We start from the raw sequence: 17617 nt of genomic DNA on the forward strand, positions 1-17617 counted from the left end.
CCCCGGCTGTGAGCACCAGCCTGTTTGAGCCTGGAGTGGGATGTTTAGCACAGGCATGGTGTCCTTGAGTTGTCTGCAGAATGTGTTCCTGGTTCTTGGTCTAAGATGAACTGGAGAAGATGACGAGACGAAAGAGAAGGAATGAGCCATTGACCAGCAACTGTGTGAGGCACACTCTGCCCCTCTGCCCGTGGGATAAGTAATTGACATTCAGGTGACCCTGGGAGGAATGGAAAGTAGGTGGCCATGCCCCGCATGAAGGGAAAATGCGGGGCAGTGGGTGCTGGGAGATTTTTTTAGGCAGAATGCATGGGGCTTGGGGCTTGGCACTTGGGTAGAATGTCAAAAGCGAAGGAGAAGAGGGACCAAAGATAACTAACTGGTTTCCACTTGGGATACTGGGAAATGTGGTTCTGATGAAAGAGAATGGAGAAATGGAAAAAAACAAAACCAAAACCCTGGTTTTGGAGGGGAAGTTGATGAATTCGGTTTTGGTTTCATAAGACCTGTATTTCTGGAAAGAACCAAGAAATTCTTTCAGATAATAAGTTATTGATATACTGATTTCCAAAGGCAATTCCTCACATTCTTTTTCATTCTTTCTGTGTCTTGACTTTTCCCCTCTTATATTTTCCTTAATTGTTATGACCTTGTTTTCATGACTTATAAATCTCCAAGAACCTATTTTTATTTTTTTCTTAACACACTCTTCTCCTCATGTTTGTTAGCAGCAGAAGCCATTGTGGTTAGAAGACACAAAACCATTCCACAGGAAAAAGTTTAAAACTCCATTGTTAAACAAAGATGGATAGTTTTTCTTCCAGTCACTATTCTCCAAAATGTCCCATTATAAATAGAGTTGTTTTTTAAACATGTAAACACTGTGTCTGTCAAGAATGTCATTCTCCAATCAATTTTTTAAAATGATCAGTGTCAACTTTTCTCCTTTATTTTGGGAAAGGAGAACATAAAACTATCTTTATTTGCAGATGACATAATGGTCCATATAGAAAATGCTTAGGAATCCATAAATATTCTAGAATTAAATGAGTTTATCAAAGCCACAGGATAACAGGTCAACATGCACAATCAATTGTATTTGTATGTATTAGCAATAAATAATTGAAAATTGAGATTTACAAAATACCAATTATAACAGCATCGACAATATTAAATACTTAGGGATATATTTAACAAAATATGCCCAAGACCTGCACCATACTGGTGGGTCAGAAGGTTCATTATTGTAAAACTATCACTTAAATTGGTGATACTTCCAATAAAAAGCCCCAGCAGGAGTTCTTACAGAAACTGATGTTATTTCTAAAATTTGTATGAAAAGCAAAAAACCTAGGATATGCAAAATACTTCTCAAAAAGAGAAAATTTAGTGACTTATTCTATGTGATTTTATTTTAAACAGAAAAATTATGAATAACTAGGATTAACAGAATGATGAGTCACAACATTTTAGAGAGACAGACCTTTCCATTTACCTAATGAGTATTTATTATAGCTGATTTTTTTCAGACAGACTCAAGGCATTTTAATGAAAGTGAACAGTCTACCCAGTTATTGCTGATTTTTTAATGTCATCTTTTCTTATATGTATTATTGGCCCTTGTAGTAAAAACATTGTTAATCTGTTGCCATGTTATTTTCTGTACTGTTAACACTAAGATAGACATTCAGACCATGGTCAGAAATACTGAATCATTTTAGAAAATAAATACACCTGATTACATACAGGTAAAAGGTTAAGATGGGGTGGCAATTAGATGCATTAATTTAGAAATTGGCATTAGAAGAGAGTGGGGAATTGAGAAGCAAATTCATTCGTTAAGAAAGAGTAATGGTGAATTAAACGCGGCACGGCATTCCCATATTCTTTCTGCCAGGAGAAAATCAGACTGTTTAGTTTTCCAAACTATGATTTAACAATAGTGTCTCTCCTTAGACAGTTGTGTCTAAGAAGAGAAAGAATAGTTACCTCACATGGTCATTCTATTTTTGCATTTCAGGTCAGTTCTGTTCTTTTTGCATATGTGTCATTTCATTGATCACCTTTCTTCTTTGTCAGTTTCTGTGGATTTCTCCCCCACCATTCATATATTTTATTCTTGCTCTCCAGGTGTATGTAACAGTGTCCCTCCTTCAAGCCATCTGATCCCACTGATTCATCAAATGCTCAATGGCCTCTGCGGTGTTCCGTCTCTTCAAAGTGTGAGTCAGCCTCTCTAACTCTGGATTACTGTCTAATTTGATCTGGTCAGTTCTAAAGGTATTAGGTAATATTAGACCCATCTCCGGCCCCATGGAATTACATATAATATCTCTCCCCTATTTTCTGCCATGCCAAAAATCAATGTATAAGAAAGATGAATAAATCATTTTTCCAACTGTAATAAGATCATTGCATTTTAATTACTGAGCCAGGAGAATCTTTCCTCGGAGCAGATGTTGAACCCAGGTCATCTGGGAGAACACCAGGCAAACTCACCAATATAAGATGACCGAAAAGCAGCCTGTGAGGAAAGATCCTTTTACAAGATTTTAAGCAGAGGTCTTGTAATTAAAAGGTAATTACTATTGTTCATGTATTTATTTTTTCATTCATTAGTATTTAAGGATGCTTTATAATTTTCAAACTTAAGAAATGAATGGGAGTTATCTGAATTATTTCTGATTTAAGTTCTTTTTGTGCCATGATTGTCCTCAGTCATTGTTAAGATTTGGTTCTTAGACGTATGCAGTTATACATGGGCTCATTTCCAACTCTGAATTACTCAGTCATGGAGCTGGGTAAGGAACTGTGATTATGGAACAAAGGAAAACATTTTGTGCCTAATGGTATAGACAGGATAAACCTTTATAAATATTTAAGACATCAATCCTTAAGGCGCACACACAGTCATTTTTATTACTGTACTCTGACTAATAAAACAAATTTCTTTTGTTAAAAAGCAGTACTCTTAAATAATATACATTAACCAAATTCACTCAAAAGTCTAGAGCTCAGAAAAAATTAATTTTTTAAGTAATACTATGCTTAAATATCTAGATTTTTCTTGTATAGAAAGTAGCAAGTAACTTTACTCAATGCTACCATGGTAATTTTATAGTTGTCTCAAAATAGTTGATAAACATTTCTGTGATGTTCAAAACATAATCTTAACATGTGTTTATTACACTTGAAATAGGTCCAAATGAAACTCAGAAAGCAATCCCGTTCCTCCTTAACTATTTGTACAATGGATCTGGAATAAGTTTTAGAATGTTTTAGGAAAATTGAAACATTTCACACATACAGTACTGATTCAGGATACTTTTATATAGGAAACATATGTACATAACTTGTATTTATTAAACGGGCATTAGAAACGAAACTCTCTGATTAACGTCCCCAGGGAGAGAATAAGCAAAGCATTTCTCCTTCTATGAACACATTCTTTGGTGTCTCCCTCAATCTCTTCTCCCCTTTTCTCCACCCCTACCCCAAGTAATTCTAAATGCATGTGTGCACGCGCGCACACAGACACGCACGCACTCACACTCAGTCACATATCCTTCATTGCTGTGTGGAAAGGGCAGTGAAACAAAGAGGTCATGTTGAAACAGGACAAAAAAGGAGGAGATAAAAAATGAAGAAAGGGTTAAAAATGGTCTAATTGAACAGCATTCAAGAAGGAAGGAATACAGATAGAAACAAGATGAAAAGGAATGCAGGGGGAGAGGTAGAGGTTCCGGAAAGAAGTTTAAAAAGAATAAAGAGAAAATATGAATGAGATATAAGAAAATGTTGAGGAAGGAAAGTGATGCACACAAATGGATTATAGAAGTAGATGAGAGAGAGAGAGACAGAGACAGAGAGAGAGAGAGAGAGAGAGAGAGAGAGAGAGAGAACCAAGGGGATTAAAGATCAAATGCAGGGGGAAAAATCAGAAAAATTAAAAGGCTGAAGATACCAAGAGTATTAGGAGACAGAGAAAAATGTTGAAGAAAAAAGATATCTGGGGGAAAAGGGGGCTTAGAAATACAAACTCAGAAATATAAATGTATCTTAAAAATTAAACACATCATGTTTTGTAATAGGAGTAAAAGAGAGCTTTTACTCCTATTCTGGTGTTGTTTAAAAAGTAAAAAATAGAAATTGGCAAAGCATTGGGCCTTCAAGCTGTAACTCTGACATGAATAAGTTCTGTGGCCACCACAGGACACTGCTTGGTGGCTTGGTTTCCTTGTTCACAGAGTGGAAGAGGACATCAGTTGTCCTCTTAGCGTCCTTTCCACACCAAAATTCAACGAAATAAAACAGAGCCACACAGTGAAGTAGAAACGAATTTTTAAATTAAAATTAATGTTTGGAGTTTGTTAGTTTATCTTTCTCTTATTGAAATTTATATAACTGCACTTCTAGCAGTTGCTGACAGGTGCCCTTGGCACACTGCGTGGCCAGCGTGGTGCTACAGGGGACAGGCTGACAGATTTGTACATAGGATTCAACTTTTCTGGCACTGTTGTCTCATTCTACTATGGATATTCCAATCTCTAGAAAGCCACTTTCTCTCATCGGTTGTATGTGGAGTATCAGGATCAACTTTGGGTCATTTCTAAGGTCAGAGCTGGGGTTGGGGAGTGTGGCATATGGAAGTGCATCGTTTCTTAGCTGGGGATAAAACCACCGCAAACTGGGAGTGGATAAAGATTGATAAGGAGCCAGGAGGAACAAGGAGAGAGCCAAGTAGGAGTCAGAGCCGCTCCTAGGTGTGTAGGTGTAAGTCTTCCAAGAACTTGACTAGCTCCCAAAATCATGGACCTCTTCTTCAATTAAAAAATAGCTTTTTCTTTTTTTCTTTATCATTATCAATGCCTTTAGAATCAATTGCCCTTAAAACACGGTTTAAGGTAGACTTGGCAGGAAATGTCAGCAGCGTTACCTAAGCAGCATACCCTGATTCGTAACAAGCTCACTTTGGATTTCTTTAGAAATAGAAGCTCAATGTTATGTCATCATCGGCGGAAGACATTTCAGTTTCAAGCTCTAAGAGGGAGAATCTGGGAGAACAACAACTTTTAAGAAATGCATAGGAGGGAGCCTCTCTCATACCTTTACGGGGTTTCCTGGGAGCTGGAAAAGGGAGCCTTTACATCATCTTGCTGGGCTAAAACTTCCTCTTGCTTCATTTACATTTTTCTTTTAAGGCACAGGTCTTTTTTGTGGTCCACGGAAGGAAACCCAGGCTCCTTTGCGTTTTAAGCCTTCATTCGGCATCCCAGTCCAGTGAGAAGGAAGAGAATCAGCCTCAAACCCTGGACAGGGTCTCCTTGGCTGCCTTTCAAGTGGGTGATGCCTTCAAGCCTTTAGGAATGGATGTAGTGTGGGCTTTCTTAGTCTTTTACCCAAGTTTCTGACATCCACAGCAGAGCCATGAAAACCTTCCTAGTTTTATTCCATAGCCTGATTTTGGACCTGCGAAATGGAGGCTTTGAACAGCAGGCACAGAGCGCTGTTCTGCCTTGGAGGGTGGGAGGTGGAGAGAGCCATTCCTTGTCTTTGGGAGTTGGAGAAGGGCTGCCAGCACCCAGCTGGGGCGAAGTGGGTTTGTCAGAGTTCTTACTCATTTGCTCTCCTCCAGTAGCTTTAATAGGAAATACGAATCTAAGCCCAAGCACGTAATTCAAGCTGAAAAAATGTGTTGTGCCGACACCGACTTGGGCCTCCTGGGGGCCTTCCAAGACCTGAGCATGTGTGATGTTTTAGCTCAATGATGGGCCTCCACTCATCAACATGAGAGGTGGGAATCAAGCCATTCAATCATTTTGACCAAGATTTGACCTACGTAAAATGCATTTTAAAATATGTGCTTACTTCAAGGGAATAGAAACAATATTGTTTACTGAGGCCTTTGCCAATTGTCTGGAAAAATAAAAGCCTAGTGGTTGATAATTTGAATTGCTCGGTTTTAACCTGGACCCAAAAGGAAAAGGAACTTCCAAGGGTTTGCTGGGCAAGGGGTGGGAGGAGGGGGCAGGAGGACGGCCCAGATAATTATGGTGGTTTTTGAAGAAACCTATTTTGTAATTTGTTAAGAAAAATCTTTTAATAGAAAATCCCAAGAGATCTTTTAAGCATTCTTTTTCTTTCATTATAGTTCAGTTCATGTCGAGCAGCTACCTGATTGGGCTCTGTCTCCAGCCCTGCCTCCTGTGAGTACTTGAAGACATGGAAGACACGTCTATCAATGTCAACCATAGAAGACATGGTTGACAACCTTGGGGAATTTACAATCCCATATAAGAAAACAGCCAACAAAAGGACCAAGATGTTTGGATGTTTGCAAGGTGACTTCAGGATCATTTATTATTCTGTAACCCGGCAAGGATCATATCAGGGCCTACTTCATGCGCGAGGTGGTGGCACGAGGGTTAAAATGAAATCATACGAAAAGAACTTAGCACCATGCCAGGCACACTATACGTACTTAAAAATATTATCTGTGACATCGTGAATATTATAGTTATTATGCTACATGACAGGTCTTTTTTCTTGGCTTCATCAGCCTGAGACTGAAATAGTCATAACAACAGAAATGAAGAAAATATTTCCCTACGTTGATCTGAAGAACTGGGGACCCTCCTAGACCTGGTAAGTCCCTACTTTCCCATTCAAGCTGCCTTGACTTTCTCAAAGGTTGACTCTCACACTCCAGCCCACCCCGCCTTCACCAGTGGTCTCCAGCATATCTAACCCTCTCTTCACATGGACTTTTCTGTTTCTCCCTCTAGGGGTGAGTCAATCTGCTTAGAGCAGGACCATCCAGCCACCTGGGTCCCCCACTGGAATAGCTCTATTTCTTCCATAGTTAAGAACGAAGTATGTTTGCAGATGGCAAAGACCATCATCATTCACTTTTAGCTGTATTTCATCACTTTAGTACTAATATTGAATTCGTTTCTTGCCTAATCTATGCAGACTTCCTGGGGACAATAGTCTCCTAAATGAGTTTTGAATTTAATCTGACTATTCCTGGCATAAAAATCTATAAAAGAAAGGAAGCCAGGAGATTTATGAAGAAACAAATGCAGAGGGTAATATACGGGCTCCCCACCCTCAGGGGCATCCAGTGGGGCTCAGAGCCTTCATGTGTGTGTTTACCAAGCAGCCCAGGTGATCATTCTCAGTGAACTTTGAGACACATTGGGAGGGAGCTGTCAAGACAGGACAGGAGACGGAGAATGGGTCCAGGACTTTGAAGACAAGAGCTCGGAATTTGAATTTGCTGTGGTGGGCAATAGGGAAACGCTTAATTATAACCAGAAGGATCATGAAATCCACTGACTGTCATACTTCCTGCTTGTCAACTCACATGGTAGGCAGAAGGAGTCTGTTTTAAAATATTTTATAGAAATACAAATGCAAACAATAAGGGCCAGTCCTTCGCAAACTTTGAGGAGTTATAATACTCACTGCTGGCAAAGATGACTTTCTGCATTACATTTACAATATAAATTAGTACAACACTTTTGGAAAGCAATTTATTAATACACAGAGCTATTAAAATTTCTTGCTCTTTGACCCAGTAATTCCACTTCCAGCAATCTAATCCAAAATGTAAAACAAGCCATACAGTTGAAGATTCATCACAGCACTGTTTATAACAGTGAAGGGTTATGCAACCTTTAATATGTTAAATATGTTGACACAGAAAAACACTTAATATATAACACTAAGTGAAAAAAGCAGGGTCTAAACCTGTATGTTTGCAACTATTTAAAAGCATCTTTAGGAAATAAAGGACCAGAAAAAATATATAAAAATTATAACCATTGTATTTAAGGAGGAGGATTTTATTTTATTTTTTTCTCTTTTCTCCAAACTTTAGGTCATAAGATTACCTTACTTCCTGATTAAAAATAAAATTATAAAGTCAGTTTGCTTTAAAATTAGCTTATATCATAACTCATTTACTAACTATAAATTCAATTTATATTCTAAAACTTCTATGAACCAGTGCCATACTTTTCATGATTTCCTGGAAATGGAAATAAAACGAGAGAAATGTGAAAGCTTTGGTAACTTTGTTATGGAGACAAATTAGTGGACAGAAATCAGCTTTATTTTAGTTTTATCTGGATCTAAACTTTCTCATAAAATAACTCAATATTGCTGAAATGAAGACAATTGAGTACTTTGGAGAGACAACTCAGTTATATTCATAGAGTAAACTTTCTTTCCTGGACCTACAGCTTATTACATTCCTGGTGCTTTGGTGTTTTTTCTTTTCTTCCTTTTAATTTTTTTTTAATAACATTCTATTAGGAAAATTTTTAAAACATACAGAAAAGTTGAAGAATTATGGAATGACTCACATACACACACCACATAGGTCCAAACTTAGCTTTAATTTCTCACCAACTGATTAGTTTATTAGAAGAAAAAATCATATATATACAATATATATATTTGTTTCTAAAATCTAAAATATAGTTCATGTTTTATCATTAATGTGGTAGAAATTGAATGCTAGGCACTTGCAGCTTCACTACTAAAACAAAAAATGTCAGATATTTGTCAAGTGGAAGAAAAAGATATAGAAGGTTTGTCTGAGCTACCACCTTGGAAGCAAATTTTCCCTCAGAATTTTCTCCAACAGGGCAGCATTCTTTCCTTCCTTACCTCAAGGGGCTCCTCTCTACTTGTGGAATCCAGCACTGTCTTCTGTATAGTATTTGCATTATGGAATCCTGTGGTTAATATTTTACTACAGAGGTTAACATTTTACCTTCAGTGTATGATTTCTGTGCAGCCAAATACTATGTTTAAAGTGAATTTTCCTCCCATGGAAGACACATCTTTTAAATTATAACATAAACAAGAAGGGAAATAATTCAGTTTGCAAAGTTGGATTTCTGTCAGTGTTTTCAAGAATACATATCGATGTTCAAGAAAATTTTTTTTTTTTTTTTTTTGCGGTATGCGGGCCTCTCACTGTTGTGGCCTCTCCCGTTGCGGAGCACAGGCTCCGGACGCACAGGCTCAGCGGCCATGGCTCACGGGCCCAGCTGCTCTGCGGCATGTGGGATCTTCCCGGACCGGGGCACGAACCCATGTCCCCTGCATTGGCAGGTGGACTCTCAACCACTGCGCCACCAGGGGAGCCCTCAAGAAAAAATTTTAAAGTGATATTTGCCTGAAAACCTGAACATCTGGTGAGGCAGTCTTTAATAGTGCAAAGAATTTGTACTTCAGCACCCCACAGCTCTGAGTTCAAAGCCCCATTCTGCCATTTCCTAGCTGTGTGAGCCTGGAAAAGTTACCCCACTTCTCTGGACCTTCCTTAAATTGAGTTAATAAAATCTACATTGCAATCTTTTTATGCAAAGTAAATGTTTAGTACAATGTTTTGCACACAGTAAATGTTTTAGAAAGACCATTTTTATTACTATTATTGTTTTATTATTATATAATTACTTGACTTTCTAATTCTCCCTTCATTTATGTAATGGAAGCAGTCACATCTAATTAACAAGAGTATTATGAGCGTGAAATGAGGCGTGTAATGTTCTTTGCAAATTTCTAAAGATCCATGTCATTAATTTAAGATGATTGTTTCTATTATTATAATGGGATGATCCCCAACTTATCAACTGCAAGTGATCCTATCAAGGTCGCTGATGTCATCATTGCTAAATCCAAAGGTGACTTTGCAGTTATGATCTTTTGTGACCCCGTGGCTGTTGAGCCCCCTTGGCTCCTTCAGCTGTGGCCTTTCTTTTGCTTCTAGGGCCCTGTACTCTCCTTATTTTCCTCTTGTCCCCTCTGGATGTTCCTTCTCAGTCCATCTGTGACTTCTCTTCCACTAGAGCTCCTCAAACATTGGGCTTCCTTAGGATGTTGTCTTCTCTTCAAATTCTACTTGTTCTGATTGATGAGCTCACCTACATCTTTGTCTTCCATTGCCTCCTTGATGCTGACGACCCCTGTGCCTTATCTTCAGCCCAAACCCATCCTGAGCTTCAAAGCCAAACATCCAACCACCCACTGGCCCTTTCCACCTGGACATCCCACAGACACCTCAAGCCCAGTGTATTCAAATGGGCCCTGGTCCATTTGGGCATTGAAAGGCATCACCATTCACAGATTTGCTCAAGCCAGAAACCTCAGGACTGTTTTCGAATTCTCCCTTTCCCTCACCTCCCATGTCCAATTAGTCATTAAGACTTGTCAACTCTTCCTCTGAAATAGCTCTCAAAATACACATGTATATGTAAATCTATATTCGTAAATATAAATTAAACTTAGAAATGTAGGACTCTGTGCTATAAGAGAAGCTTGTCTCCCCCTTTAAATGGAAATGTTGGTAGTATTAAAAATAGAGCAGCAAGCACTCATTATGAAAAGATCTTGTGGTTACCAGGGGTTGGGAGAGCAGAGAGAGGAGGTATTAGTCAAAAAGCAGCAAGTTTCAGTTATACAAGATGAATAAGGTCCTAGAGATCTACTGCACAGCACAGAGTGTATACATATACATATACAATATAGTATAACAGTACCATATTGTATACTAGAAAATTTGCTAAGAGAGTAGATCTTATGTTAATTGTCTTATCACTAAATAATAATAATTAATAAAGAGGACAGGAGTAAACTTTTGGAGGTGACATGTATAGCATAGATTGTGGTGCTGGTTTCATGGGTGTATACTTATTTCCAAACTCATCAGGTTGTACACATTAAGTATGTATAACTTATTTTTTTTGGAGAGTTAGAATACCACATAGGTTATTTTATTTATTTTTTAAATTAATTTTTATTGGAGTATGGTTGATTTACAGTGTTGTATTAGTTTCTGCTAACACAACAGCTGATTTTGTTAACACACAACTGATTCACAGCTAAGTGAATCAGTTATACATGAACATATACCCACTCTTTTTTAGATTCTTTTCCCATATAGGTCATTACAGAGTACTGAGTAGAGTTCACCCTGCTATACAGTAGGTTCTTATTAGTTATCTATTTTATATACAGTAGTGTATATATGTCAATCCCAATCTCCCAATTTATCCCTCCCCCCCACTTCCCCCTTGGTAACCATAAGTTTATTTTGTACATCTATGGCTCTATTTCTGTTTTGTAAATAAGTTCATTTGTACAACTTTTCATGTCAATCATACTTCAACAAAGTATAAGAAAAGAAATGATCCAGACTGTTGGGAGATACTAAATAATTCTAAAGATAAAACGGTCAAATACTGTCATTTGTATCTATAAGGATAAGAAAAGCTATGCCGTGTGGCAGGTTATAATGTGTGAATTGAATGTGGTAGTGACATATATAAGTAAAATGGCAGAGATCTAATGTGAAAAAACTGGGTGTGAATCAAAGGGGCTGCAGAATCCAAATGGGAAATGCAGCAGATGCCTTTTGCTGTCACTTTAGAGCTGCGGTGGCTTAGCACGCGCTTTCTTATTCCACTTGGCCACCGCCTGCCAAATGAGAATAACACACTTCACATCAGAAGGGAAGTGCCAAAATATTGAGAACTTCTTTATGACATCAACCCTAAGCTCATGGTCTCCATCATTCAGCCTTTTATTGTTCCTTGCAAAGAGATTTTATCCAGAGTACATCAGCTATAAATGCAAAGGGCATGCGGCTTCAGCTTGGAAAAGTTACGTACGAAGTGTCCTAATTGACTTAGATCCTTAAGACTGTCCACATTAGTGGCTAATTAACTTTAAAAAAAAAAAAGAGAGAAGGAAATAAAACTACTTTTGGCTTAAAAAAAAAACAAACCCGGAGTTTACACTTTATGTTCAGTCTAAGATCAAGTATGCACTTTTAACCTTTCACCTTCTGACTGTGCTGTGTAAGGGCCAGGTCAGCCTCCAAACAGGACCTCTTCCAAGTGACTGGTATTTTTTATTGGTTTTCAGTATACGACGTTGAAGCACTTTATTGTCCAAAAGTAATTATATTTATTTAAGACTGTTACTGGAGGAGGGAAAATAAATATCCAGTGGGCCTTTATAAAGTTTTAATATAACTTTCTGTAAAGTATTAAAAAGCATACATACTTATTTCCACTTTTCATACTCTTTTTTGCTTACTAATCACATAAGAAATATTTATCCTTTCTATTTATGTGCACTAAAAATCCTTAAGGAACTAAGACAACACCACTACCACAATTGTTTTACTTTAAATGACACTATTTTCAAAGATTTTTTTTAAAAAAACCTCTCTCTTCCTTTAATCACCAATTACTCTTTCTTGCTCTCCTCTGAGTATATCAGTCCTGGACAGCTAGACCAGACTTTTTAAAATAGTTGCTTTAAGAAAACAAAAAATGGGGAGATTGGGATTGACATATATACACTAATACGTATAAAATGGATAACTAATAAGAACCTGCTGTATAAAAAAAATAAAATTCAAAAAAAAAAGAAAACAAAAAATGATTTAATAAAAAGAAAAAATATATACTATTTCCTTAGAACCTGTGCAGTATTATCATCTTATATAGTAATCTCTCTGTGCCTCAGTTTTTCCATCTACAAAATAGGAATAATAATAGTGCCTATGTTCCAGGGTTGCTGGGAAGATTGAACGTGCTAATGTATAAAGACTTAGAACACTGCCTGGCATGTGGAAAGCACCCTGTGTATAGGCTATCGTTATTATTTTCCCCAAAGGAACCAATTACCTTGCATTCTATGGAACAGCAATACTGCACTTATAGATCCCCATAGGTACCACACTGCTTGATGGCTTCATTCATGCTGTTCCCTCTGCCTGGAATGACTTTCCTTACTTTGCTTGTCTATTTCCAAGTCTGATTCATCTTGAGAAACCCCTGTTCAGCTCTAATAGCACCTCTTCTGGGAAGGCTTCCTTGAAAACCTTCTCCCATCCCACGTGAAGATTCCAGATCTCTTCCCCCTGGGCTGTCTCTTTACTTTGAGTATGCTTCCACTATTGTTGTTATGATACTGAATTATAATTTATTTGCTTACATTTCTGTCTGTGTTCTTAAAGTCAGGGACTATGTAGGACTGCCTGATTCCTAGGAGGTTTTCAGTTCATGCTCCTGGAATTGAAGTATTATTCAGTAGCATCATGTTTCTGTGAAGGAAAGAGAAGCAAATTAGATGCCATACATTTTACAAAGAATTAGGATTTCAGAAAGCCTACAATTACTAGTCAGGACAAGGAAAGCCAGCAATATGCAAATCACCTCACTCATCTTTAAAGTCAATTTGTTTCTTCAACACTATTTATTGACCACTTTCTCTGGGCCTAGTCCTGCCCTTGATCCTTGGAGTGCAGAAATGAGAAAAAAAAAAAAAAAAGCAATCTCTACTCTCATGGAGCTATTGTTCTAGCAGGAGGGAGTCAGACAACAAACAATACATGCAAATAAAAAGTAAATTATGGGCCTTCCCTGGTGGTGCAGTGGCTGAGAGTCCGCCTGCCGATGCAGGGGACACGGGTTCGTGCCCTGGTCCGGGAAGATCCCACATGCCGCGGAGCGGCTAGGCCCGTGAGCCATGGCCGCTGAGCCTGCGCGTCCAGAGCCTGTGCTCCGCAACGGGAGAGGCCACAACAGTGAGAGGCCCGCGTACCACAAAAAAAAAAAAAAAAAAGAGGAAAAAGCCACACATAAATTTGAGGCTTTCACAGTCATACTTCAAAATGAGCCAGGCCAGGAAAAATATCTAAGAGCTTGGAGACAATTCTGAGTTTCATCCCAGGCCTCTCAGTAGTTTGTACAATGCAACAGCATTTGGACAAGAGTGATGGGAAATGATTCCTCTGTAACTTTGGGGTATATTTATATTGTGGAGACTTGGGCAACTCTAATAATATCTTGCAATGAATCATTTCATTCATTCATTCAACAATATTTATTAAGTGCTTACTATGTGTCAGGCACTGTTCTAGACCCTAGGGAGATAGCAGTGAATAAACAGCCCAAAATCCTCCTCTTTATGGAGTCAATTGAAGAATATACAAAAATATATGTCAGATGGTGGCAAGGGCTCTGGAGAAAAATAAAGCAGGGTTAGGACAAGTGTCAAAAGCAGTGGAGTCAGGAAGATCACTATTTTATACAAAGCAGCCAGAGAAGTGCTCTCTGATGAAATGACAGTTGGAAGACACTTGAAGAAAGGAAGGGTACAACCATTAGGATATAAGAGGATTCCAGGCAGAGAAACCGCTAGTGCAAAGGGCCTGAGGCAGGAGTGTATGGGAATAAATAATGCGTCATGGTTTATGGATCACTTTCACATTCTTTCTTTTATTTCATCCTCATCAGATCCTTGGAAAATAGAAAAGACAAGTTATTATTTTTTCCCTTTTACCAATGAACAGACGGAGGGCACAGTAGTGGTTTGGTGAAGAAATGCAAATAAGTGGTTTCTGGAGAACTTGAACCCAAGTCAACCCAAGTTAATGCTTGTCCACCCACTACCCCCTAGATACCTTGAGGAAGCCAGACATGCTGCAGGGCCTCTCACAGACCTTCAGGAATAAGCAAAGCAGCAAGTGACTTAGGTGTTCACCGTGTGCAGTTTGTGGGCAGGAGCCCTGGAATTGAGCATCCGTCAGAATCACAGAATGTTCACTATTGCTTCTGACCCAGCATGAACAACACTGACAGAAACAGAGGGGACCCATCTCGGTCTGCAAGGAATATGCTGTTTAAGACTTTTCTGAGTCCCTATTTCCTGACCCAGGATCCGACTCTTCCCACGATGCCTGGGAGCGCAAACACCCCTCCCTTCAGGGGAAATCTGACCTCTCACCCACAAGAGTGCGGTCTCAGCTCCGACCCCATTCCCCACCAGGGCGATGGCTGCAGAGCACAATATCCCAACAGCAGTACCGTTCCCAGCCCTGGGGGATTCAGCCTTAAATAATACCACATGTCTGACATTCCCGGACAGTCCTGCTTCCAGCTTTGCCCAGCCCGGCCCAATTTCTTTTTTTTTATGGTGGTTTTCCTGCTTGAAGTAAAGGTTATGCCTGCACAGCCCTCCTGCAGCTTTATCAGTCTCAGTTCCCCAGCTCCTGTCAGCAACTGCTCAAACAAGAACACACACACACCCCTCCAAAAGAAAACGCAAAAGTATACAGGCTCCTTCACAGCTGTCACAGAACACTGTTAATTTCAGGTAACATACAGGTGAAGTATCATTGTAGTTTCTCTCTCAAATATATGAGTATATATACATGCACATATATACATATGGACTGTATACACATATACAAATGCATACACATGCATATACACACGTACTTAAATGGCTAAACAAATCATTTATTTAGTTTTGTTTAACATTTATCATGTTCTCAGGATTGGCATGGCAAGTTACTGATTTGTGTGAAGGACTGTTTTAGATTACAAAAACAGTCTTAGAAAAATAATTCTTGGATAACTTGCAGTTAACCAGGGAATAAGGATATCAAAAATAGCAAAACCTCCCCACAGCGGACACTGGCAGCCAGGCTTCCGGCCCTCCTCTTGCGCTGGGGTTGTTTGACTCCTTAGATTGATTTATAAATTAGTTTTGCAACAGTGATTCCTATAATCCCCCTGGTGAGATTTTTGGCTGCTTCTTCTTCATGTCTTTTAAATTTATATATAAGTGAAAGCTGTATATATAAATTAGAGTCTTTGGTGTTGGGGGATAAGTCCTACAACCTGATCAGCAGAACATCAAGATGTTCTCAGACCTCTGTTTCTAAGAGTAGATCAGAATATTTTTCTTTGTGTTCTTCCAGTCCTTTGCTTCTGTTTTTACTGATATACAGTTACTTTGACCCAAGTAATTTTATACAGCGCAAAGAAGAGTTGTAATTGTGAGACTATCCAGTTAGGTAGGTGAATATAAATGGCCCAGGTGATGTATGACCACCAAGTCTTCAGTGGACCCACCCTCAGCATTAACCCCCATCTCCTCCACTTTTCGTCTTTAGGTTATCTGTTTGGACTCTGAATATCCAACCTAGACTCTAGACACAGCCATAAAACTGAGTTTCAGACATTGAAGTCTGCTGTCAGAGCAACCAGTGCTTTGATGTCCTGTAACGACGTGAGATCAAAAGAGTTTATAATTTTTTCAAGTTTATTATTTGACCATTATTAATGAAATGTGCTGATCATGTAACTTTACTTTTTGTGCTTCCTTAAGTATTGAGGAAGGCATTTATTTTCATAGAGAGCATTAAAAAATGTGATGATTCTAATTCCCTCTGTAACCCACGGTACCTTCTTCTAAAATTTTAGACCCCTTCCTTCTCTGTGTTATGTAGTGATTTTTCCTGGACATTTAGGAGATAATGCGATGTTTTGGCAGAGATGTTTATTTCCAGGCACTACTGCATTTACTACTCTGTTTGACCTCCAAGTCTGGGGTCATGGATGTTGAATGAAGAAATCCCTAAGTGACCAGATGTGAATTAAATGTGCTGGATAGGAGATGATTCGAGGAATGGCTAGCTGGAAGATGGAACACAGGGCACTGATGGTTTCCTAAGGGCAACATTTATTGGGCAACAGTCTGCCAGCTGGTAAAGGGAGGCACTTGTTCAGTCCTGGTGCTTTATTCTAGCCAAGAGGAAAGGAAAGCCTAAAAGATCAAGTATACAAATGAAAAACAAACATGGAAAGCTGCAAAGTTAAGAACACCAAGAGGGGGAAGCCACAAGGGAACCAGATTATATTTCAGAGTTAAAAAAAAAAAAAAAAAAGCACAAAAAACCTATAATCTGTCTTGTAAATTAATTCCACACTTAATTTTTGAAATTCCTTCCTATTTCTGCAGACTTGAGACAATGTGAGGGAAATGAAATGTTATAGGGAAGTGGCAGCCAGGCATTTAGTGGTAAACTAGTTTACTTTCACAATTGCCTTTCATATGTAGATTCAGCCTTGCCTCTTCCTTTGTCATTGCTTACAAAGATCTAAGCTTCCTTCCTAAGGCATCATCTTTTATTAATCAGCTTATCCACAACAGAGTCTAAGAGACTGGAGCTGGGTTCAGACAGATGTTGATAAATGTCTTAAGTTTCTTATAAACGAAATCAAGGCCAGCCATGTTTTATTAATCAGTTATCCTTCATACATATTTTGTCCTCCGTATATTGGCTCACACTTTATATGCCATCCTGTTTACACTGTCCTGATTTAATTCAAGACTGTTAGCCTCTACTTGGAAAGACAGGTAGTCCTGTATGAGTCTTTACATATACTTAAGGGCTAATATAAACAGTCATTTATAGATGTATATTTGGCAAAACAACATTAGGTGTTAGGAAAATGACAATCATGCATTTATGAAGTATGTTTACTTTATTGACAAAGGTAAGAATATAAAAATGGTCAAAAATCTGCTGGTGGAAATGTTTAGGAACTTACCTTTCAGTATCCTTATGCCTCTGCTCAGAAAGTTAAAAACATATTGAACAAACATACTGCTACTAACAGAGCCTCACATGGTCTGATTTTGTCCTATATTCTCATTTAAGGGATTCTGACTCGGGGCTCCAAAATAGTAAATGCAAATTACTATCAAAGCAGGTCATCTTCCTGATTGTTGCTATAGT

The 17617-nt window shown here is 38.5% G+C and overlaps 2 long non-coding RNA genes across 7 annotated transcripts in view; one reads left to right on the forward strand and one right to left on the reverse strand.

The window, feature by feature from the left end:
• LOC137204771 (uncharacterized) overlaps positions 1-17617 on the reverse strand; it is a 147930-nt gene that overhangs the window by 12828 nt on the left and 117485 nt on the right. For 3 of the 6 annotated variants that reach the window (XR_010933823.1, XR_010933825.1, XR_010933824.1), the window contains exon 6: positions 13021-13129. This is a non-coding gene — a long non-coding RNA (uncharacterized lncRNA). Of the gene's footprint in view, positions 1-11740; positions 13130-17617 lie in introns of those variants that run through there. The other 3 variants (XR_010933822.1, XR_010933820.1, XR_010933821.1) reach the window with 1 other exon arrangement.
• On the forward strand, positions 2362-14614 carry LOC137204772 (uncharacterized). Its single transcript, XR_010933826.1, has 4 exons — positions 2362-2578; positions 5202-5339; positions 6152-6645; positions 14488-14614. It is a non-coding gene; the product is annotated as an uncharacterized lncRNA (long non-coding RNA).

This window comes from Pseudorca crassidens, chromosome 13, assembly GCF_039906515.1.
Source record: "Pseudorca crassidens isolate mPseCra1 chromosome 13, mPseCra1.hap1, whole genome shotgun sequence".
NCBI classification, from domain to species: Eukaryota; Metazoa; Chordata; class Mammalia; order Artiodactyla; family Delphinidae; genus Pseudorca; species Pseudorca crassidens.